At 37.3% G+C, this 24,412-nt stretch overlaps 1 protein-coding gene across 1 annotated transcript in view; it reads left to right on the forward strand.

The window, feature by feature from the left end:
* Nucleotides 1-366: 366 nt before the first annotated feature.
* The window catches only part of LOC136836322 (crustacean calcium-binding protein 23-like), a 137,499-nt gene continuing 113,453 nt past the window's right edge, over nucleotides 367-24,412 (forward strand). The window contains exon 1 of the mRNA XM_067100476.1: nucleotides 367-799. The gene's annotated coding sequence lies outside the window, so the exon portion shown is untranslated. The remainder of the gene's footprint in view (nucleotides 800-24,412) is intronic.

The raw sequence follows: 24,412 nt of genomic DNA on the forward strand, positions 1-24,412 counted from the left end.
TCAAAGCAATACTGAAGTATATAGCTTGCTGTCATATGAAGATAAGATATTTGTGTGTAATTAAAATGAAGATTGGATGATTCCGGAAGAGCGAACGCTTGATCTTGGTGCATGAATAAAGTCAAACTCCTACTAGCATCTTAACCAGTTCCTTGAACATACAGGAAACATGATGGAAATTCAAGATAATGTAATAAGATGGATGGCACGCACAAGACTTCTTAAAAAATCTTGGGCATTTAGTCATCTTTCCATGCATGACATAATAGCCGGCATCACAAGTGGGCGTGGTTGGGGTAAAGGGACTGGAGTAGCGTAAAGTGGGCGTGGGTGAGGACCAGACTGAATAATCAGACCAATGCGGATGACAGGCTGGAGGCAGCGTTGCCAAATAACCCTGCACCCTCTTGTTTCTAGGATACCTCGATCGTACAATTTATATGAGCCGGTGAGTGTTTTATTTTGAACACTCAAAGCTAAGAATTCCCTAAAGAAAGGGGATATCACCGATATTTTGCAACACTCGAGGAGGAGGGAAACTTGCGCTTCTGCCAAGTCTACGAGTAATAGGTAGTGGTAGGCGCCATCCCTTCAAGGGACGAGCAGAACCAGCTCTTAGCGTTAGCGCGCTTCAGTGCTGCCTAGCAGTCGCCTCACTGCCTCGTTGTTGGCGAGTGTTAGTGCGTGATTCTCCCGAGGTGCAACCGTCTCTTGCCCGTCCCCCGACCTCATCCAGTCTCAGATTTCCTTGCCAACAGGCTACGATATTCCCTCCTTCCAAAGCCGTCCTACTACAAAGGTAAGTGAGGCTCTGTTATCTTGGAATGGTGGTTATTCCATGGCCAGTAGAGAAATATTCCACTTGCTAAGTATAAACGTTGAGGACAACGTTTATTTCCAGTTCAAGATGAAGGTGGCTGCCGGCCGGTTCACGTCATTTGTGAGCGAACTGATCGGAGAATTATATTCTAGGCCAATGCTCTAGTCAAGTTAGAATCTAACAGCACAGACAGTAGATGACAGTATGAAGGCTACTGCTGCCTTATCGACGAAAAAAGGGAGATACGAGTAAATACAGGCCGCCTGAATACGAGAGTAAAATGGATATTTTAGACCTATGAGGACATAGGACTAGCATTTCTTGCCTTAACGACATTCGGCGGTCAACAAATACTAATTAAATTATATCGGTGTGAACTTCATGTATCCTCATATTTTTGTGACATCTTTAAAACTGACATTAACAAAAGCCGTCACGAGGCTAGGTCATCCCTTCACCAATTAGGCCTTTGCCATAAGGGCGGGTTATCATCAAAATGCAATACCTCACCTATAAAGAGCCGTTAGCATCTTGATTTCTTTCGTATGTGCTTGCTTCTGTAAATTGAATATCAGTGCCTTGAAGGATAGAAGTCTGGATCAGGTCATGAATACGTGTGCCTGACAGATGCAATGATGTGGTACTAAAGTTGAAATAGGCTAATTCCCTCCACCGTAACATTGTGTTTTTCTTTAGGGTCTGTGGGTGTGTGTGTTTGTGTGTGTGTGTACACATAATGTGTATATATATGTATATATATATATATATATATATATATATGTGTGTGTGTGTATAATTATAAAAATAATATAATATATATATATATATATATATATATATATATATATATATATATATATATATATATATATATATATATATACATACACACACACACACAAAGAGAGAGACCCTAAAGAAAAACACATGTGTGTGTGCGCGGGCGCGCTATAGTGAATGACAAAAATTCATAATTAGCCACGTGTTACTAACATACCAATCAGTTATCAAAGTGGAGTTGGTCGTATGTCGATTGTAAGTACAAAAACCTGATTTGACAGGCATATGTACAGCAGTTTCGATGTTAACTAGAACCTCTCTGGTAGCAGTTTAGATTCCACCGGTGTACATTATTCCTGAGGTATATTTGAATTTCATATTAAAGGAAATTTGTCACTTAATATTTCCCAGTATAAAAAAATGTCCATGGTTATGAGACAAAATTTCCATATATATATATATATATATATATATATATATATATATATATATATATATATGTATAATATATATGTATATATATACATATATATATGTACATATGTATGTTTGGATATACAGTATATAGACAGATATAGATACAGAGATAGATATTAAGGAACAGATTTAATCATCAAATAGAACACGTGTCGTTTTGTATTCTCTGCAATTTGGGATTGACTTCTGAGGGTCAGTCATAATCTATCCACGGATCAAACGGCTGTGACTTTCTCAAAGACGAGATGAAATCACTTCATTGGGGTTTTCTTTCCGGTATCAAGAACTTCACTATGTATAATTATGCTAGTACTGTACTGACCTTTTGGAAGCTGCTATTGGAAAATGAAACGAACTTTATACTTTATATTTAGCGAAGATGCAATGCATTACTATCCTAATACAGTTCTCCTTATATTCTAATAATTTATTTACATTTTTATTTATTTATTTGTTAATTTATCTGTTTTTCTAATAACTTATCTCCCCTTTCTGTATTTCCCTTTACCTTCTGTTACTTCTTTCGAATGAACACCATGTTCTTTGGAAGCTTGAATTTCAAGTCAATGGCCCCCGTGGGCTTGCGCCATATGAATAGGGTTCATTTTCTGAATATAATAATAATGATAATCATCATCATACTGTGTGGTCTTCAGGCCAATAGATGGTAAAATTGACTGTGAAGAAATAAAGGGTGAATCTATTTAAATGATGCTGATATCAGCCAGTACGGTCGTTGTCTTGAAAGGCAAAGGCGTATTTTCTGTGTGCGTGTTCAATCAGGCCGTAAGATATACTCACTGCCTTTTCCGCATTTTACGCGTTTTGTCTTCGCGTGCAGACTTAGACAAACATCTCTAACACAGACTTCACGCGTCACGAGATCACGAACGGTAATAATAAAAAATGAAGCTACGAATAGCGATGGAATAAAAGAGTAGCTTCAAACGACGGTGTTTTATGACACAGAGCTTATCTTTAGTTGTCACCAGTATAGTAGGGGTTCAACAGGGCTGCTCCTTTTTTTTAAACAGTTTTCAAAGGTCATCACACAGGAAGGCATCATATCAGGGACAGTAATTAGAAAGCATTCTTGCTCTTTTTATGGAGAGCAGCTGCTGATATAATAGTATTGTGCCTCGGGAATAAGATAATTCTGACTGACTTTATACCATTTGAACAGCTCCTGAGTGAATTTTACTTCTGCACTAGGCCTAGTTGAAAACTTGTTGACAGCAAGCAGGCTAACACTGGGCTGACTGTTTTCCCATCCCTTTTCCGCTCCCTCTACCTCAGCATGCAACTTACATCCTGGTCCATTAAACGTAAACTATGGTTCACTGTTTCACTGGTCGTTATCAGTAGATTAGTTTAAAAGTTTCAGTGCTCTAGGGATTTCATGAAATCTCTAGGATTTCCAGGGATACATGAAGCCCCAAAGTGAAAAAGTAATTATATAAACTAACCGAAAATATCAGCGATTTCATGAAATCAGTGACTACAACATTCCCCTGCAAAATATGTGGTGGAATGAGAGATGCAAATCACTTAATGCAAAGAAAGTCGCAAGATCTCTGGAGATGATGATTTTGATAGGTGATTGCGAAAGTCAACTCTGAAGTGTATGAAGTGAAATGCGGATGTGGAGAGAGGTGATGAGGGAAGAGATACAATTAATTGCTCAAGTGGTATATAGCAAGGTGATTAAGTGATAACCTCGGGGTCACAGTACCCTTTAAAAGGTGCTGAATGTTAGAGGGGTTGAGGAGCTACTGATCTGGGGTAGGTAGAAGATCCGTAACTGAGCACTGGACGATTTTCGCTTAAAGAAACTCATATGTGATCTCGCAGGAGTTTTTGTTCTTCCTTGAACCTTGCTCATTTCAGTTAAAATATGCGACTGCATTCATACATTATATACAGTATAATGTATGAATGCTGTCGTGTATTTTAACTGAAATGAGCAAGGTTCAAGGAAGAACATGTGTATATATATATATATATATATATATATATATATATATATATATATATATATATATATATATATATATATATATATTGGGACATTTTCTCTCTTGCAATTTCTATTGTGGTTAATGGCATTATTTAATATTCTTTCCACTTACTTTTTCTAGTTGAAGGACCGTTTCCCAACCTCTCGGCAGCCTCTTCAGGACAGGATTACAAATTGACACACAGGGTTTTTATTACTGCTTGTGGATTTTTGGATCTCAAACATTACATCATTGGGGTGCTGAATTTCTATCAGTTGGCGGGTCTCATTCTCTTGCTAGTGGTCTGGGTGGCAGCATGGGCATTCCTATATATACATATATATGTAGATATATATATAAAATCTACTGATAACCTTTTACTAGATATTTATGTATTTGCTGGCCTCATTCTGATACTATGGATGTGGGTTCGAATCCTGCTTTAGACATCAGAAGTTCTTTGTATTCTTTCTTTTGGATCTTAGGCTTTGTGGTGACCAGCATATCCAAAAAGTGTAAAGAAATCAAGAAGTTATCAGGGCAATTGTTTATTACAATTAGACACACACATATATACATATATGTGTGTGTATATACTATATATATATATACATATATATATATATACCATATATATATATACATATACATATGCTTATACACACACACACACACGTCAAAGAGAAAGAGCCGTTGCTTAATAGCACAAGGTGAAGTGAAGAGAAAGACATCTTATATGTAAAACAGTTAATTGGCCGACGTTTCGCGACCTATATTCGCATTTTCAAGGCCAAAACAATTATAAACACCATAAAGGTTTAACTTTACACTTAAAACATTCATATATATTATATTGAAAACACTGAAGCATGGAAAATTAATAAAATTATTAAAATTAAAACAAAACTTAGATTCAACAATGAATGACACACAAGAACCTTCTGAGCAGTGGATGTGTGGAGACTGAAAGAAAACATTTAAAAAAATGGCAGAAGTCTGGAAAACAACAAATTAGGCAACAAACAACTGTGTAGATGGTGGCTGGTTGCTTAGGGTTGGGACTGACTGTTTTTTTTTTTATTAAAACATTCTAAAATGGTCAAGTCCCCCGTAGGGAGTTAGTGCCGTCAGTGCACCTCATGCGCGGAGCGCTGTAAACATTGCAGCATCCCTTCGGCCCCTAGCTGCAACCTCTTTCATTCCTTTTATTGTACCTCCATTCATATTCTTTCTTTCATCTTACTTTCCACCCTCCCTAAAAAAATTTTTTAATGCAACTGTGAAGTTTTCCTCCTGTTACACCTTCGTAACCTTTTGCTTTCAATTTTCCTTTGAGCACTGAATGACCTCATAGGTCCCAGTGCTTTGTCTTCGTCCTAAATTGTACATTCTGTTCTATTCTAAAATGGTCAAGTCAGTTTCATTGTTTACTCTTCCAAGAACCTTGAAGTCTGTATATTTTATGTAGGTTTTGCATATTTCTGAGTGACTTCTTAAGCTGGAATGTTCTAAAACTAAGTCCTCCATGTGCTTTTATGCAAACCCGCAACAGCCTCCTTGTGCATTGAGGCCTAATTTAGTGTTTTACAGACTTTCTGTCATTGTTTTTAAAATGGTTTCTTTCAGTCTCCACACTTCCACTGGTCGGGTGGGTTCTAGTGTGTAATTCTGTGTTGAATCTGTTTTTTCATTTCCTTATTAATAATTTTCTGTGCTTTAATGTTTTCAGTATAATATACATGAATGTGTTTTAAGCGTAAATTTAAACTATTGTACTCTACATTGTTTCAGCCTTGAAAATGCGAATGGAAAGCAAGCCTCGAAACGTCGGCCAGAAAACTTTTACCTTATATGTATATGTATATGTATATGTATATGTATATATATATATGTGTGTATATGTATGTATATATATATATATATATATATTACTAAAAGGATGTGTGTGTGTGTGTGTGTGTATTATGTATGTATGTAAACTATATATGGTATCTAATGGAGTATTTATTCAGGAAATATTATATATATTTCTTGGACAAATTACTAAGTCCAAACATTATCAATGGAGTATTTATTCAGTTTCTTGGACAGTGACATTATCAAGATATCTGTAGTCCAGCACGTGTGTATTTATATCTGTGTGCTGGGTACTTTTAATCCTATAATCGCCTAGCTCCTCCTGTATGACCCCCACCCTCTCGTGACCTTGGCCTTTCTCTGCCCGCTTCTTCTTCCAGGTGTTCGTTTTCCATGCGTCCTCTTGCGTTTTTCCTTCTTTTCCTTGCTAATGTGGAGTGTAAGATTTTTCTAGATATGTTGTCTTCAAAGCCGTTTCTGGTGTTCCCTGCCTTTGTGTTGTTAGTGCATGTTATGAAGGCATTCTCTACAACCAGTCTGGCCATTTTGTTGGTGTTCCTGTACAGAAAACTCATATTTTCCCAGTCTATTTTTTGGTCATTTTCCCAACAGTGTTTGGCAACTGCCGACCTCTGATTATAATGCCTTATGTTCTACAGGTGTTGTTTGCTTCGTTCTTTACATGATTTGCCAGTTTCGCCATAGCACCCATCTTCACAGTCTAGACATGCTGCCACATATACCCCCCTTCTAATCTCTTCCCCCTCCACCGACTTTTTGTTTCTAACTATTTTATTCCTAATGGTGTTTTTGTAGCTGCCTATCAATTTGAAATTATCTAGCTTCCTGTTGATGGGTGTAATAGAGTTGTTTTCCGGGACTGTAATTATTTTCTTGCCTACCAAATGTTCCTTTTCTATCCTTTCCCTCTCCCCAAAATAGTTTTTCCTTACCTTGATGTGTGCCCGCTCCCACCAACCTGGGGGGATTAGGCCTAATCGTTTGTAAAACCTCGCAAATATTTACCTTTGTTTTGGAAGATCCGCTAATTCTTCAACTGTGTTGGATTCCAGGTGCATCTGTTCCTTTATAATCCCCATCCTCAGGGATCTCTGTACATCATCTGTCTGCTAGTAAAGGACCATGTGTCGAAAGGCCTAGCAATCACTTCATTGTTTCACTTTTCCTTCATGGCATTTGCCTTTATTTATACGTTCATCAGGTTCCACATCTTCGTGATTCAGTTATACACACACATATATATATGAATATGTATAGTGTGTATATATATATATATATATATATATATATATATATATATATATATATATATATATATATATATATATATATATACATATAATATGATTTCTAAGATGCTTAATATAATGAAATGTTATTGGGTCATTCTGCATTATTCTTAATCAAGTGATTATCCAATTTATATTGCAGTTACTTGACCACAACTCATTATTCAACAATTGTTTCAAAGATAGGATGATGCTAAACAATCAGACAGCACTACTTGATACTGTGACATCAGTCATAACATTTTCACATATGGAGATATCTTGTATTAAACACACACACACACACACACACACACACACACACACATATATATATATATATATATATATATATATATATATATATATATATATATATATATATATATATATATATATATATATATATATATATATAATCTATATATATATATATATGTACTCTTGTGTACTAAAGCTAAAGTAATCTTAGATATGTTCATATACTGTTCCAATTGCAGCAATGTAGCCTACAGCAGAAATTCAAGAAGCAAGGTGTCAGTGTTCACACTCACACACACATACACACATGTATGTATATATATATATATATATATATATATATATATATATATATATATATATATGTATATGTTATATATATATATATATATATATATATATATATATATATATATATATATATATATATATATGTATATATCATATATCTATATATGTATATACACATATATGTATATATGTTGGATCTAAAAGCAGGGTAAAAAAGAAAGTGATATAGTTCTTGATAATGTTGAATTGGACGACTTTCTTCTTTTCTTCTACTGTCTGGATATACAATCTTGGGATGTTGAAGGTTTTGCTCAGTGACTTGAATCGATGTTTTTCTTTTTTTATATTCGTCTCTGGGATGAAGACGTCAGTACTTGTGATTTCGCATCCACGGTGTATCTTCATGTTGCATTCATTTGAGTATGTAACATCCTCACATTTAATTCGAAAGGGCTTCTCCTTTGGGGTGAAGACTTAAATGAAATCTTGCAGGTTAGTGATTTTAGTTTCTTGAATTTGCGCCTCCTGAAACTGACATGAGTGGATATCCTGATTACGTATTAGAGTGTATAAACATGGTGTTTTAGGCTTGTGCATTATAGTTAAATGACTTGCATCAAAAATTGTGTAATATGAGTGTCTTTCTGCATAAGGAGTTCTGTATGATCAGTATCCAATACTAAAGTATGATTGGCAACACAAGTAGAGAGCGGGCTAAAATAGTAATACTTATAGATCTTTTTCTTATTTACTGGAATAGTAATAAGTAAGCCTTCGTTAGTTAAAGCAGCTCTAAGAAATGGATAAAGTAAGTAAGTGTGTTAGTTCGATGGGGAATATGGGGTATTTATTATAGTTAATTGTGGCGTTAGTAATTATTTCTTACAAGTCTTTCAATGGTAACAGGTTTGCAGAGACTTTTCCTTGAGAAGCATTCACTAAACTATTTACAAAATCCTGTAATCCGTCTGCTGCTTTTTTTACCTCCATTTTTCGGGTTATTACAGTAAAAATTAAGTTCATGGTTTGGAAGCAATTTTTTGTTTCCTTCATAAAATCACTTAATATCTGTCTTAACATTTTTTCTTTGTTCTTCAGTTGCTGTGTACTTCTTATATTTGCTTTGATGTCTTGCATTTCCATGTTCATGTTCTTCATTTGTTCTTATATTGGGGAGATTCTCCTTGAAGAGATATTTGTTGAATTTGGTTGGAAATTCCAAAAATGACTGATAAGCCTCCTGAAATAATAGCAGCTATAGGTAATCCTCTCTTGGCTCTTGTTTGTTCTGGCACATACAATTCTTCTATTTCTTGGAGTGTATCTTTGATTTCATTTCCTAACAATGTTCCTGTCTCGGGATTGCATAGCTTTGGTTTTGTTCTAATGTTTTGTCTATTGTTGTTAGTTCCTTAAACAGACTTCCTAATTGTGTGCTTGTTCCACGTGAATAGGTTTCCTCTACTGAAATAATAATAATAATAATAATAATAATAATAATAATAATAATAATATAATAATAATAATAATATATAGGAATAATGGGAACAAATCTGTCAATCATAGAAGCTTTTACTGAAATGTGATTTTTCTGTTCCTTAGATATCTAGTTTTTTTTTCTCTTTGGGAACTTCTATATTTTCAGTTAGTTCTGTTTCCTTAACTTCTTTAGTCCTTTTAACCTTGTCTTTATTTACACAAAATCTTGATTCTTCTAATGATTGAGCATGAGTGGAAGGCACTAATTTGTTAATTTTTTTCCACTTTCACTTTTGTCTCCTTAACTTCTGTGATTCTGAATGGTCCTGTGAATTTGATGGCTAATTTATAGTTGATACCACTTCTTACTTTTTTCCTTATATATACTTTGTCTCCAATGTTATAATCTACTGGCTTTGTCCTTCTTGATATTTATCTACCATGATCTTCTGGGCTTCTTCCAGGTTCTTATGTAATTGTTTATGGATTACCTTGAAATTACTAATCCTTATCTTCATAATGTCTTCAGAGTAATTAGGCTGTATTGGCTAATCCAGCCATGCATATGGTAGCGTTGGTTCATATCCCATTAAAGCTTTTATGGGTGTTGCTTGCATACTACTATGATATCTAGCATTTAATGACAATTGCACTAAAGGTAAATTGACATCCCATTCAGGATCCTGTCCTACTGTATGCCTTAATGCGCCCAGAACTTTTCTGTTATTCCTTTCTAGTAAGACATTACTAGCTGAATGGTACGGCTGTATTGTACTTTTCAACTTTGAATGCATCACAAATTTCTTGAACAAGTGAGGTATTGAACTCTGTGCTATTATCAGATATTAGTTGTGGGGCAGAATATCTACAAAATATTTTACCGAAGACAGCATCTGCACATTCTTTGGCTCCTTTACCTGTTTTGGTATCAGTTCTGTATATCTAGCGAGTGCCTCAATACACACTAGTACATTTCTATTCCCGTTGTTCGTGGTGTGAAGGTTAGCCAAGACATCTATGGCTACTCTTTCAAATGGAGTTTTTGGATTGGGATATTTTCTTAAAGGCTCTTCCTTATCTGTTTTCCCTTTGTAACTGTTGCAAGTATTGCACCTTTTCACATAATTGTTAACATCTTTGTAAAGTCCTTTTCAATGGAAGGATCTTTTTACTAGTCTGACTGTCTCATCTCTTCGTGGGTGAGCTCTTATGGGATCATCATGCATTAATTCAATAACTTTACTTCTAGGCTCTTAGGTACTAGCTTTTTATAGACCACGCCTTGAAATGATCTATATGGGTCAAGTCCTTGACACATCCAAATTAGCACATCCGCTATTATGTTCAACTCATCAACGGGACATCCAATTCTCTTACTTAATTCTATTTGTTCTTGGTGATCAAATTTCCTTTCATTTTCACAGATTTGAAGATATCTTTTAAATCTTCATCACTTTCTTGTTCCCTCATGAAGTTTGGCTTGGAAAGCTCTTCTGTATAGTGCATGGTGAATACGTTGCTTATAGGCTCACCTGACTTTGCTTCTTGACTGATCATATTTGTACTATCATATTGTCGAATATACCTTGATAATGCATCTGCTACCTTATTTGTCTTTCTTGGAACATATTTTAATTTTGTCATAATCTTGAGCAATCATAAACCAACACGCTCTATGTCTGGAAAAGTTCTGATTCTTGAGCATTTCTACTGCAGCAGAATGATCAGTGAAGACAGTTACCATATAACCAAATATGATATATCTGAAGTGCTTTAAAGCATCCATTATGACTAGAGACTTTGTCTGTTACTGAGTAGTTTTCTTCAGTGGGTTTTAGTTTTCTACTGTAAGCTACAGCATGGTATTTATTATCATGTCTTTGCATTAAGCATGCTCCTGTGCCTATGGCTGAAAAGAATTCTTCACTAAAGTGTGAAAAACTAAGTACTGGTGAATATGTTAATCTGTCTTTTAGTTCATCAAATGCTTCCTGTTGCTTGGTTGTCCACAAGAATGATATGTGTTCCGTTAGGAACTCGGTTAATGGAGCAGATATGGCTGCAAAATTCTTTGTATATTTCTGATAAAACTTGCTAAACCCAAGAAAGACTTCACATCTTTCCTACATCGAGGTGTAGGATACTCTTTAATTGACTTAATCTTCAAGACGTTTACTTCTACACCCTTTTCACGTAGTGTGTGTCCCAGGTAGTCTATTGTCTTCAATCTCTTTAGGACTTCTCTAACAAGTTTTATATGTTCTTCCGTGGTGTCTGTGGCTATTATCAAATCATCAATATAACAATGTACGTCTTTGCCTAGTAAATCACTTAGAATTTTATCCATTAATCTCACAAATGTCACTGGGCTTGATTTTAGACCGAAGGGCATTCTTACATATTGATATCTACAATTACTAGTGGAAAAAGCAGTTAATGGTTTACTGCCTTTGTCCAAAGGGATTTGTAGAAATCCTTGTAACAGATCTATAGTGGAAAAGTATTTCTTGGATCCAATAGATGTTCAACTTTCTGAAATCAACCACTACTTGGTAAGTTTTGTCCTTTTTTGGAACTAACAAAAGTGGAAAATGCCACGGAGATTTTGATGGCCCCATTATTCCTTCCTTTGATCTTGTTGGTACATTAAGTTTGCAGCTTGGTTAGTATTTTGATCCCTGTTCCTCTTAGTTTGTGGAATTTGACTACTATCTCTACCTGTGCCATGTGACTGAGATCTATCTAGGCCTAATCCTACAATCTCGAACACTATGTCCTGTCCTCTTATGATATGAGCAGTAAGCTGGTCGACGGGAATCACTTGCATAGTGTCCCCTTTTCTGGCAGTTAAAACACGTGACTGTCGAAGATTTTCCATGAGATTAGTTACCTAGATTCCTATTCCGATTTCTAACTGGTGCCATAGACCTACCCTGATTGTTACGCCCTTTTCTGTCTTGTCCAATGGTGACTAAGGGTCTGCACAGATCACTCCCTTCGGGACTTCTACCTAAGATTTTCTTTACTTCATTTTCAATTTCAGTTACATTATCTTCTAACTTCCAAACATAGTTCTTGTTTTCAATAGCTTTTGACGGTAAACTTCCCAACAACAAGAATAACCTTAACAAGTTTTTACAATTGTCAACTGTTATTACCTGATCATTTCCTACTGTTGTTGTCCACGGAGTGGTTAAAACTAAATGACCCCATTCATTTAAATAGTCATATAACTTGGGACCCATTCTGAGGTAATTTCTTTTATCCAATCTCTAACTGTGAACTATCTTTGCAAGGCTGAAAACGGAATCAACTTCGCCTACTACAGTGGAACATATTTTCCTCAAAATTCTTAATTCTTCTATAGCCATCAGAATAAACATAACATCCTATATCTCCTTTCGACTGATCAAGGTAACTTTTGGCTTCATTTAATTTCTGTGTCTTCCTTTCCAGTCATGTTATTTAAATGGGTCTCAAGTTATTCAATCCAGTTTTCTAAGTTGCAGGCGTCATGTTCTCCTTTCCTTCCCCAAAATGTAATTGTGCGGTTATTCGCGTGTATTTTATGGCTAATTGTAGTTGATGTGTCTGGCGGAGATGCAGGTGTAGGCATTTTCTGTGGACGTGTTTCGCTTCTTATAAAAACAAAAGGTTTTGCTGTCTTAAGTAGAGAAAACTTCTTGGGCATTGACTAATCAGTGGCAGCTAACCTTAACTTCATTTCAATTCTTATAAACACTAAACACAACGCGGTTAATCAGCAACGTAAATGCTGGAAGAAATATCCCCTCAAAAAAAAAAATGTCAAGCACTCAAAAAACCTTAAAATTCTAAACAATTCTCAAAAAATAAGAAATGAAATAAAATAAAGTGAAATACAAGTTAGTAAACACCAATATTGAATAATGTATAGTAAAATGGTTAGTAATGATTAGTAAAGAAGGAGAAAAAAAAGTTTTGCCGAAATTAACTGTCTTTTTATTCAAGTGTAAAGTTTGTGTTTAAAATGAAATGCCTAAGAGAAGTATCATCAAATCAGTTTTAGAATTTCAACTTTTAAGAACTTTATGTGTATATGTGTGTGTACCAGGATACCCCTTTCTTACTTTTTGCCGTTTCGAATTGAAGTGCCGTCAACCGTGTAGACTTCTCTCCGTGGTTGCCTTGTCGGAGATGATGTCGTCTGGTAGTTCGTTTGCTTCGCCCTCTTGACTGGTTTCTTCTTTCTTCTAATTTTCTTTTCGTCAACACCATTTACTGATTCTTTGTTCTTCAAGTTATCGTCTTTCTTCAATATACTTCCACATTAAATGATGATGAATGTCTACATTGGACAGATTCGATGAAATTCTCTCTCTCTCTCTTTTTCTTTGCTGAACAGTATGTTATCGTTGATGTTTTGACGATGTGATGGGAGTGGAGTTAATTCGGTGGAAAACGCTGCACGATAATTCTTTTCTTGCATATCCCATTTAAACTGGCACCACTTTCTAGGCTGTCTTCTAACCTAGTCTAAGATAGCATAGCCTGGGAGGTGTCTGGCTTCTACCTTTAGAAGGAACAGTTGGAGATAAATATTCTTGGAGTTCATGATGCAAAAACGTCTTAGGGTTTTTTTAATTATTCCTTTGCAAATATAAATGTTCCACCTGGGTTTAATTGCTGCTTCTAGGGAAGTCGACTGGACTCAAGACTGAAATATGCTAAGTCCAAACTTGGACTTGGAAAAAACTGAGTTCTAGAGAGAGAGCTTTTTAAAAAAGTCCAAATTCAGTTACCGCGACATGGACAACACCTTCACACTAAGCGCGCACCGTCAGCTCTTGCTCTCACTGTACTGTAATTGCAACTCTGTCTCTCACGTGGCTCCTTCTCTTTCTCTCTCCCTCATATGGTGTTTGTTTCTGGTGTCAACCGTGACGTCGTGGTTCGAGGTGCGTAGACTAAGACCTTATTCATCCTCTCTCACCTAATTCATTATTCATTGTTAATTTCACCATTTTTCATTATTCAGTCGTCTTTATTCATCATTTTCATTATTCGCTTTCCCACACCTGAGCAGCGATGGAAATGTTTTGGTAACTTATCACCTTTGCCTTATGCTCTAAAATGATGACTTTGCTTGTTACCAACCGGCTACGAAAAATCCGTTGGGAAAGCTGTAAAACCTTTGTTTGGTCTTTTCCTCTCTCTCTCTCTCTCTCTCTCTCTCTCTCTTAGTAACCTTCTACAAGTTCACACGTCTTTATGCTTTTATCATGCCTAGTTTTTATGAATATTCTTATGAAAGCTCTCTCTGTATAACACACACACACACACACACACACACACACACACACACACACACACACATATATATATATATATATATATATATATATATATATATATATATATATATATATATATATATATACTGTACACACACATGTATATATGTGTTGTATATAAAAAACCAACAACTTTATTTTTACTTACCCCCGAAATCCGATTGGCAAGCGTGTCTTTCACCGAGCTAGCCTTGACAAAAGAAATTTCTCCCATGGTAACTGAAAAGAATCCTTCTCTGTCTGTCTGTCTGTCTGTCTGTCTGTCTGTCTGTCTGTCTGTCTCTCTCTCTCTCTCTCTCTAAACCCCCTAAACTAGTGTGGAAATTAAACCCTAAGTATAAAAACAGAGTATTCTGTGAAGCTAACAAACAACAAGTTAAAACATGGTAATTAAGAAAAGAAAATGTTAAAAATCACCAAAGGAAATGTAAATGATAGATGAATTTTTCCCTCAACAAAAACACCTTACCTAACACCGAAACCATGAATGGGATTCTTCCCCACTTCATTATTTCCCCAGTAAGTCTTCACGTAAACCTAAGTTCTTAAGTCTTTGTTCCGCTAAGATAACCATCTCTCACTATGGCTATATCACAAGCATGTCTGTGCAGATGCATGTCCACTCCAATTAACCATGGTTCCAGTGAAACATTCTGCCAAAAAAAAAGAAGGAACCATCTCTGTTAAAAGTCAAGTATCAAGAATAATCGAGTCTGTAAAGGAAGGCTTATAAGAGTAAGTAATTTTCCTAAGTCTCTACTGACTCTCCAATAAATGTGAATTCCAATTCCCAGCGTGTCCAACACGTCCTTTCAGATTGACTTGTCACATCAGAATGAGCAATTTATCACAAGCCTCTTTGCGCTGAGGGTTTTCGTAATGCACAAACAGACTCATGTTTCCGTTAACACACCCAATAACCCAATTAGAACCAGACCAAAAAGTTCCATGGAAACTTCCATCTTTGGAAATGTGTTACTCTATCTGGGCGCTTTCCAAGAAGATTGACAATGCTGAATTTGTGCTGAAAATGCCAAGTCATGTTCGGATCATGTTGAATCTAAAATACACCCAAGTATCTTCTTGTTGCCCTGTTTGACCTCTGCACGACAGTGGCGTACTAATGCTTAATAAAACACACACACATATATATATATAATATAATATATATATATATATATATATATATATATATATATATATATATACACACATGATATTGCCTTGTAATACGTATATCATTCCATGATTTTGATATATTTACTATTCGAGTTATAATGTATTATGTGTAATGATAATAATTGTTGAAGTATCATATATTATGTAGTGTAATGTCAGATCTGAAAAGAGTCAATGATTTAGATAACTTAACAACGTGACTTAAAATTAATAATATGCTTTTAATAATACGTAGCAGGAGAGAGAGTTTAAGTTAGACCAGATGTTGTAGCTGTCATCAAAATCGCTTTGTTTTGAGTTGAGACAGGTGCTTGTTGCCTATTAAATTTGCATGTTGATAAGTGAGAGATAACAGTCGAGTCGTGTTAAGATTTCGTTAAAAGCTTTGTCTCATACGAGCAAAAGATGGATGATTTTGCAATATTACATGTATCGTTCTGTTTTGTGATCAAGGGAGTTATTGCACTGAAGCACATGGCAACTGCATCATGTTCAAGATTACATTGCTCTGATTACGTATTGTAACGCGCTAGTTTTGACCCCAAAACGTTTTGCTCGGGTAATGACGTCATCTGATTGTTTTGTTTCTAACTGGAATCATAATGTTTGCTCATTCTGATTTCAGAGACTGTTCGTGTGTTCTCTCTCTCTCTCTCTCTCTCTCTCTCTCTCTCTCTCTCTCTTCAAATGAGAGAAATTATTAACTTAAAATATTTGTGTGGTCACTGGTATTAATTTTAACTTTTGAGATCTGAATGTAGGAAAAGTATGTAATGCGCCTATCAGAAATGTGTTTTGTGAATCTCAAGCAGCTGCATTTAGGATGATTTTGCAAAAGTTTTCACAAGCTTGTGTAAGGTAAAGTGAATTTTACTTATTATTACCATGATATAATAAGGTATATTAAGAAATTTTTGCCTTATTGAAATTATTGTTGGTAAACCTTTTGTGTATTTTTGTATGTTCTTGTGTTTGCAATCTCTTAATTTTTCACATTCTATATATTGGTGATTTAACATTTTTTTTACTGAGCATTTTCAATGTTTTTTTATATTTCAACATTGTGTACTTGATTAATTTTCATTTACTAAGATTTTCTTTTCAAATCTTGTGTAATTCTTAATAGTTTAAATTTTGTTTGATTAATTTAATTTCTTGATAAATTAAAGTTTTTGTGATTTAGTTTTGTTTAATAATTTAGCTCAAGAATTAATTAAATTTTGTGTTGTTTTTAATAATAGTACATTTTTTCATATGAATTCTAGTTATAAATTTTGAATTTAAAAATAAATTTTTGTATTTAATATTTAAAAAAAAGTGTTTCATTGACCACCAGTGAATAGGATTAATTGTGTGCATAAGGCAAAGTGATAAACATGTTTTGTTCCTTTAGTTATGCTGAAGTGAATTAAGACCATGTAAGCAGTTGAAGTTTTTTGATAGAGTGATGTCCTTTTGCTCCATTATATTTCTTGTTTAATTGTTATACCTCACATTTGTTTTGCAAACTTATTTTGATTTTTCATGTGATTAATAAGCTTATTAATGTATCATTGTTACCATTAGAATACCCAGTGATCATTTTGATTGTTATAAGAGTTCAGGCATCTGGCTGAAGTGAGGTAAATTTTTTAATTCTGTGATTAGTTGTGTAATAACCAGGTACTTGGAATACATCGTGACAGTATATATATATATATATATATAGATATATATATACGAGTATATATATATATATATGTATATATATATATATATATAATATATTGTTTATATATATATATATATATATATATATATACCATATATTATAAAAGAAATAAATGACTTAGCATTGCACATAACATAATCGAGGGATGCCTTGAGAGCAACTTTTGTAAAATATTGAATGAGGCACTCTCTGACGTTTCTCTTAATCTTATGAAATCTACCACTTGCCCACCTTGCAAGGCAAGGTCATAGAAGGCTAGCAGAAAAATGGATGAACACTCACATGCTGAGAGAGAGAGAGAGAGAGAGAGAGAGAGAGAGAGAGAGAGAGAGAGAGAGAGAGAGAGAGAGAGAGGGGGGGGTTGCTTATCCAATCGAAAAGTCCGATTGATTGTTTTCCTTTTTGTTTATGTGAGAGAAGATGGTTAAGGTCACGTGTTATTAATAAATAACATGGAAAAGAGAGAGAGCAGAAATCTCTCTCTCTCTCTCTCTCTCTCTCTCTCTCTCTCTCTCTCTCTCTCTCTCTCTCTCTCTCTCTCTCTCTCTCTCTCAAAGGAAGAGAGTCTCAACTGGTTAAGGATGGCAGGCATTCATGATCATTCCTTGACAGTCTTATCAAATGTCACGTCAAAGCAAGGCACGAGCGAATTTCCAACTGTAAAGAGTGTCTGGTGGACGCGGCACCTTTAATGGCCGAGTGCCACCTCTTGGATCGCATTTATTCCACAAGAGTCAGGTCAGAGAGAGAGGGTGCAGGTGCGGGGCGGTGGTCCGAAACTAATGAATACCTTATGTTAGACATTGACCTCTCTAGGAAAACAAGAAAATGAATAAATGGAGACAAATATTTACAGTAAACTACGTTTTTTAAAGTTTTTCTTTGTTTATTCATTTTTCTCTCCATAAAACGAATCTGTTCATATGGAGCAGCTAAGTCATGGTACCCTATGAGTACCAGTGCTTGGCTTTATGCCTATATTACATATTCCCATTCCCATTCCCAATGAAATTTGTTTTTATTGAAGCTGTCATTGTCTCCCTAGTCATTTAAAAAAGTTTCAGTGAAAGTATAACCTATAGGTGAATAATAACTAATACATACATAAATACATGCCCACACACACACATATATATATTATACATATATATATATATATATATATATATATATATATATATATATATATATATATATATATATATATATATATATTGTCACAGGCACAGCCGTGGTGGTTGAGGGATGGCTCTAAGCTATGCCTTTCGGAAACGTCAACTGACTAGGGGGGCCATGCTCCAGTGATCAGAATGAAAAATGCTTTAACCCAACTTAATATCAGTTAATGTCAAGGATGCAAGGTAAACTGAGGGTGTCCACTTAAAACATAATTCACTAAAGGTATCAGAAGATAAAAATATGTACAGGAGCTATCAATAGAGGTCCATGGCACTATCAAAATTTACTCTACTAAATGGCAATCAACAAACAAGAGTGCCATGCTACTGCAAGCTATGTATCTATGCCTGACTAGGCTCACACACTCAGTAGAAGGGGGATAGGAGCCTTAGATAGTACAAGATGGGGTACTGCAGGCGAGTAATTATTAACAGTGAGAAACCTGGAAAATCTTGACCGGATATGTCCCATGCAGTTTGCAAGGAGATGGCACCATTGACCTACAGGTGATTTCACACAACAGGTTACTTGCAACATGGATCTGCAATGCAGGGAATTTTGTAACATATGAGGGAATTATGAGTGAAAGTTAGATTGGATCACTTAAGCAAAATTGAATGACAGGCAACAAAACACTGATCTTTAACATTGAACTTTTAACCTGCTGTCGGAGCACAGATAAGACTAACACTGGTATTCCAATAACTTATAAAACAAATACACCATAGTCAAAATCACGAGAAATCTCTGAGGGAGAATTCAAAAGGGAATGGATAGGAGAACAGATGGGAAATTCAGGTAAAAGGCAAAAAATGGTGAGGCCAGGCAAATAACTTCCAATCACTTTACCTTGGTCCGTGGGCAAGACTTGGGTAGATTAGAGCCAGTTCTCGTAGCAGTAATGACCATGGAAGCAGCATTGCATACAGTTCCCCACCATAGGCAAAATCAGATGAGAAGTACTAGGGTGCTTCGTGATCACAGAGTCATCAGCACTCAGGGTCCAAGGCAGTTTGGTATGGACCACCTTCAGAGTGATAGCATCACACAGGTGTCTAGTGGGGACTCGATCAGTCCCCATCCAGCAGGATGAGTGACAGGGAGACGTCGTAAAGTACACTAGCAAAGGTTGTCCCGTCGCAGCCAGTATTTATACCACATTGGCATCAACGGTGGTCATGTTTTGACAGTTCCTTCGTAATGAAGTCATCTATTCTCTTCTCAGGGTACACGGATAATCTCAGCAGGTACCTGAAAGGTCATTGAGAGCCGGCCAGTAAAAGGTTAGAGGGATAGAAATAACAATAGTGAGATGATTCGACATGGGGGGCGAGGTTATGAGGGTGGAGATGCAGGTGCGTGACAGGTCAAGGAAGTGACACACAGGTAGCAGTTGCAGGTAGCAAGACAGGGAGAATTTTCCCTCGAACATGTCTCAGGTAAATTGACTGAGGACTGATCAATAATATGTGGAGGGCGTTAAGTCTCAAAGGGATTTTCTTTAATGTATGAGAAAGGGCACTAACTCCCCTTTGGGGGTGATTATCAGATTTGGAAGGTGCTTTTTAATTACTTGGGGAATGTCTGCCCATTTGACATCTGGGCAGCCATAAGGGATAATGGAGTGGCAAGGGAAAAACGTCAGTTAACTTCACACAAACATTTTGTAGTTCTTTAACATTCAGTTTGATTCATATCTCAATATTAATACGGAAAAAGCCTAAAACAAATGGTCAGAAGGACATTTGTAACACCTCCCCAACAAACGAAGACGTTACACGCCCCTTTCGGGTGTGAATGTCTATAAGATTTTTACGGATTGATAAACATGACTCTCTCATCTAATATGTCTCGAATATGTCTTAAGCTAAACTCATATCTGCATGCAAAGGTTACTCTAGACCAGCCCTGTGCAACCTGCAGCTCCAAAGGCCGCATGCGGCCCCTCAAAGGCTTTCATTGGGGCCCTTTCTCCTAAAAATAAATAAGCTCTAGTGCGGCCTCAGCAGGAAAGATTTTATTGTACTAATAATGGCTTCTACAAGTAAAAACGCAAGATTTCAGAGGAAACCCGGATAACTCTTATGTTAATGATCCCAGTTAACCAATAATAAGTAATTATTTATGTTTGTACATTATAAAATAAGGTGACTTTCATTTGCTCATCTAAGTAAGGAAAATACTTTTGTTTTGAACAATTCTTATTTTTGTGATCCTAATTTAAATAAAATCAGTAACAAACTAATCATCTATCTTTATCAGTATAATCTCACATAATATGTCTTCGATCAAAATAACATGAAATAGTAAGGTTAGGTGGCCCTCCATACCAACAGAGTCGTGACTCGTGGCCCTTTGGGAAAATAGGTTGCACACCCCTGCTCTAGACAGTTCAACTTCTAGGCAATAAACTGTGACTTATATCAAATACAAAATCATGAATGACACAAGATCAAAATTAGTATTAAGACTTCATTTCCACTTCTTAAGTTTAATGCAAATTTTGCCTCTTAAACATTACATCTTAGCTAAGTGAATCATAACACATAATTCCATTCAATAATGATACATGGACTGTGGTTGATTTGATGAGGCAACCTTTTGTCTGAAAAAAAAGCTTGTGCTAACCATACACAAGATGTTGCAGCTGATAACAGTGTAAAAGGAGATAAAGCAAAGAAGAGCAATGGTAAACAAAAGGGGATTTTTAGCTAATGTAACTTTATTAAATGGGAGGCAAATTATAAGCCACAAAATTTAACTAGTAGGGAGTAACTTGATCACCGTCTCTGGAATAGACGTCAGGGACTGGTAAAATGTGAAAACCTGCCTTGTCAGGTAGCTTTGATCATGAGACCATACAGGACTCTCAATAATAGCAGTAGTAGGGCCAGGGCATCTGGCATTTTGGCACTCTGCATGGCACTCAAGCAGAGCAAGTAATGTATCACAAAGTTAGAGGTGGACTACTATGAGTAGTAAAATGAGTTTTACTGTAGTAGCAGAAGTTACACAATTTGAAAAGTACAAGAAGGGTAATGATTTACATTTTGTAAAGGGCTAGGAAAAGGGAGTGACTTGGTATCCGACTCTGGCTTATGTTGCCAAATTACTCAGATAAAATGGAGGCACTGTGCCAGGCTGTCACCAGTACTGTGAGAACTCGGTGGCTCTCCTAGGCTACATGGGCGTCCATTGTTGGTGTTTCTTCTTCTTGTGTCCTGCTTTGAAATGATGATTTGAGTGCCTAGCCAGAGTCGGTGAAGCCGAATCCATAGAAGGTGTTGAGTGCTATGTACTCCTGTTGCTGCGACAACAGGAGCAGTAACAGCTCTAGCAAGTTCCATCAGTTGCTGTTGCAGTTCCTTGAGTTTTACTGCCAGCTTGGTTATACAGGAGTTTTCCATCAGAATATCTTGCTCTGCAGGTTTGGGAAAAGAGGAAGAAGGTTTAGTGGGCGTTCGAGGCTCACAGGTAATGATGACCAACTCAGGCATAGGTTGTGAGGCCACACCTATGGGTGGGCTTCTGCTATGGTTGTGGGAATCCGGAAAGGGGCCATGTGAACTTTGGGTTGGCTCTCTGTCCAGCACTGGTAGCAGAGCCAAGCTGGGTGCAGAGAGGGGGCCCAGATTGCGATCTCCTGTAGGGAAATCTATGGGTGCTCTGGTTCTGATATGAACACAGGACCCAGCACAGGAATCGAATCTTGATTTGGCACTGGCACTGTCATCTCGGCAGGGCCATGCTTAGAGTTCAAAGTGAACTGTGGCTCGACATCCGGGACTGATGGAGCATGGCACTGCTCAGTGCATGTAAGTGGCACTGGCAGGGAGTTTGCATCAGCTCTGGGATCTCCGGGAGGGAGATTGTTGCTGGTTGCTAGCACCGGCAATAGGGCAGGGCCAGACACTGGAGGTTGCTTCGTGAGGGGCTCAGGGTCTGAGTAGGATGGACAGGGCACTGCTCAGGGCACGCAGATGGAATTGGCAGTGGATTAAAGGCACAATTGGGATCTCCGGGAGGGAGATCTGTAGGGTGTCTCACCACTGGCACTAAGGCAGGGCCAGTTACAGGGATGAAGCTTGATACATATTCGGCTATTGCGACTGATGAAACCTGCACTGCTCAAGCTGTTCAAGTGGTATGGGCAGTTTTCCAGGAACATGGTTTTCATGGATTGGGTCAGTGACATCTAAATTAGTAAGAGCAAGTGCCATCAGGATATGAGGTATCCTCTCAATGGGAATAGCAATGCAGTGCTCAGGTTTGGGGCCATAAGGGACCCTGTTTTCTCAGATCAGGTGGGAATTGGTAGAGGGTGCCACAGCAATGGCAGGCATCTGGGAGAGTGTGGCACTGGATGGCACTAATGTGTCACTGATTTCAAGAGGTGAAGGTTCCTCTGTGGTTATGCGAGGTATCGGCAAATGAGGCCAAGATGGATCCGCAGGTTGTGAGTCTGCAGGGCCACTGAGGCTGGAAGTAAGAAAGGAGGGCCCAGTTGGCTCCTCAGGTTACGAGGCTGGAGAGCCGCCAGGGTGTGGGATAGGAGGAGAGATAGGAAGGGGGACAGGTTCCGGGGCAGAACTGCTGTCAGGTACATGGATCATATCTATAAGTTCTGCGATGAATGCAGGGCCATCTGGCACTGGTAGAGAGCCTTCTGTTAGGCATGCATAGAGGAAGGATTTCTCCTTTGGTTCTGTGGGCACTACTGTCGTGCGCCATAGAGGGACCTGCGAGTCTCTCCACTGTAAGAAATCCTGCCCTAACAGTAGGGGGTGTCTGGTAGCAAGCTTCTCGGTTACTCCAAACTGATGTTATTTTGTTTTCAGAGGGCTGCCCTGAGTTACAGTTGGGAGTGGTCCAATGAGTGACCGTTGAACCAACAGATAGAGATGCATTCATCCTTCTGAATAGAGGCTTCGTGAGGTACCTGACTTCTCAATATGAGACTGACTTCTGACCCTGTGTTGACAATGTTAATGAGCACAGGGCCGGTCATGAGCCATTAATGGGGGCTACTGTCACATTGTGCAACCCTGTGCACTTGGTGGACCTATGTGTACTGACCGTTGTCAGAACCGTCTTGGTTTGGGAATATTGGGGGCATCCCATGTAGCATGCAGATGCATGCCCGACCTTCTTACAATCTTTACAGATGTCCTTACTATAGTCCCTTTGAAACCTGACCCAGCTGGGGTAACAGTAGGGTGTTGTTGGGAACCGGAAGCAGCAGAGGTGCTCCGGGCCGGAGTAGTCTTGCTACATGTACTTGGGTTAGGTTTTTGGTTATTTCCAGGCTTGGATGGGCAATGATCAGCTTTGTGTCCAGCTTTCTTGCACAGATGGTAGAGGAAAGGTTACAGAGGAAGTCCATTTCTTGGCTGGGCCGTAGATGATGTATACCCTGGAGAACTAAGTTTTTGTGTAAGGAACTTAGATGAGAGTGATGAGTCTCCCATTTGTTGGTCAGCCAGCAGCACTCAGCAACAGTTGCAGGGCATCACTCATGCAGGTATGTAGCGAGGGCACTGGGAATGTAATAGAAAAAGTCCCCCAGCTTCATACACTCAACAACAGTGTTGTATGTTTTGGCTGAGAGGACCCCATCCAGCAGTTGAAATTCTTATCCTTATGGTAGACCCAGTCTGTCCAGGTTTGTCCAGCATTCGTTGGCAGGCTATGCCAGCTTTGTCTCCACTTCTCAGGGGTTATCTCGTAAGCGCTGGTGATTGATTGTCTTACGACTATGA

The sequence above is a fragment of the Macrobrachium rosenbergii genome, chromosome 4, assembly GCF_040412425.1.
Source record: "Macrobrachium rosenbergii isolate ZJJX-2024 chromosome 4, ASM4041242v1, whole genome shotgun sequence".
NCBI lineage: Eukaryota > Metazoa > Arthropoda > Malacostraca > Decapoda > Palaemonidae > Macrobrachium > Macrobrachium rosenbergii.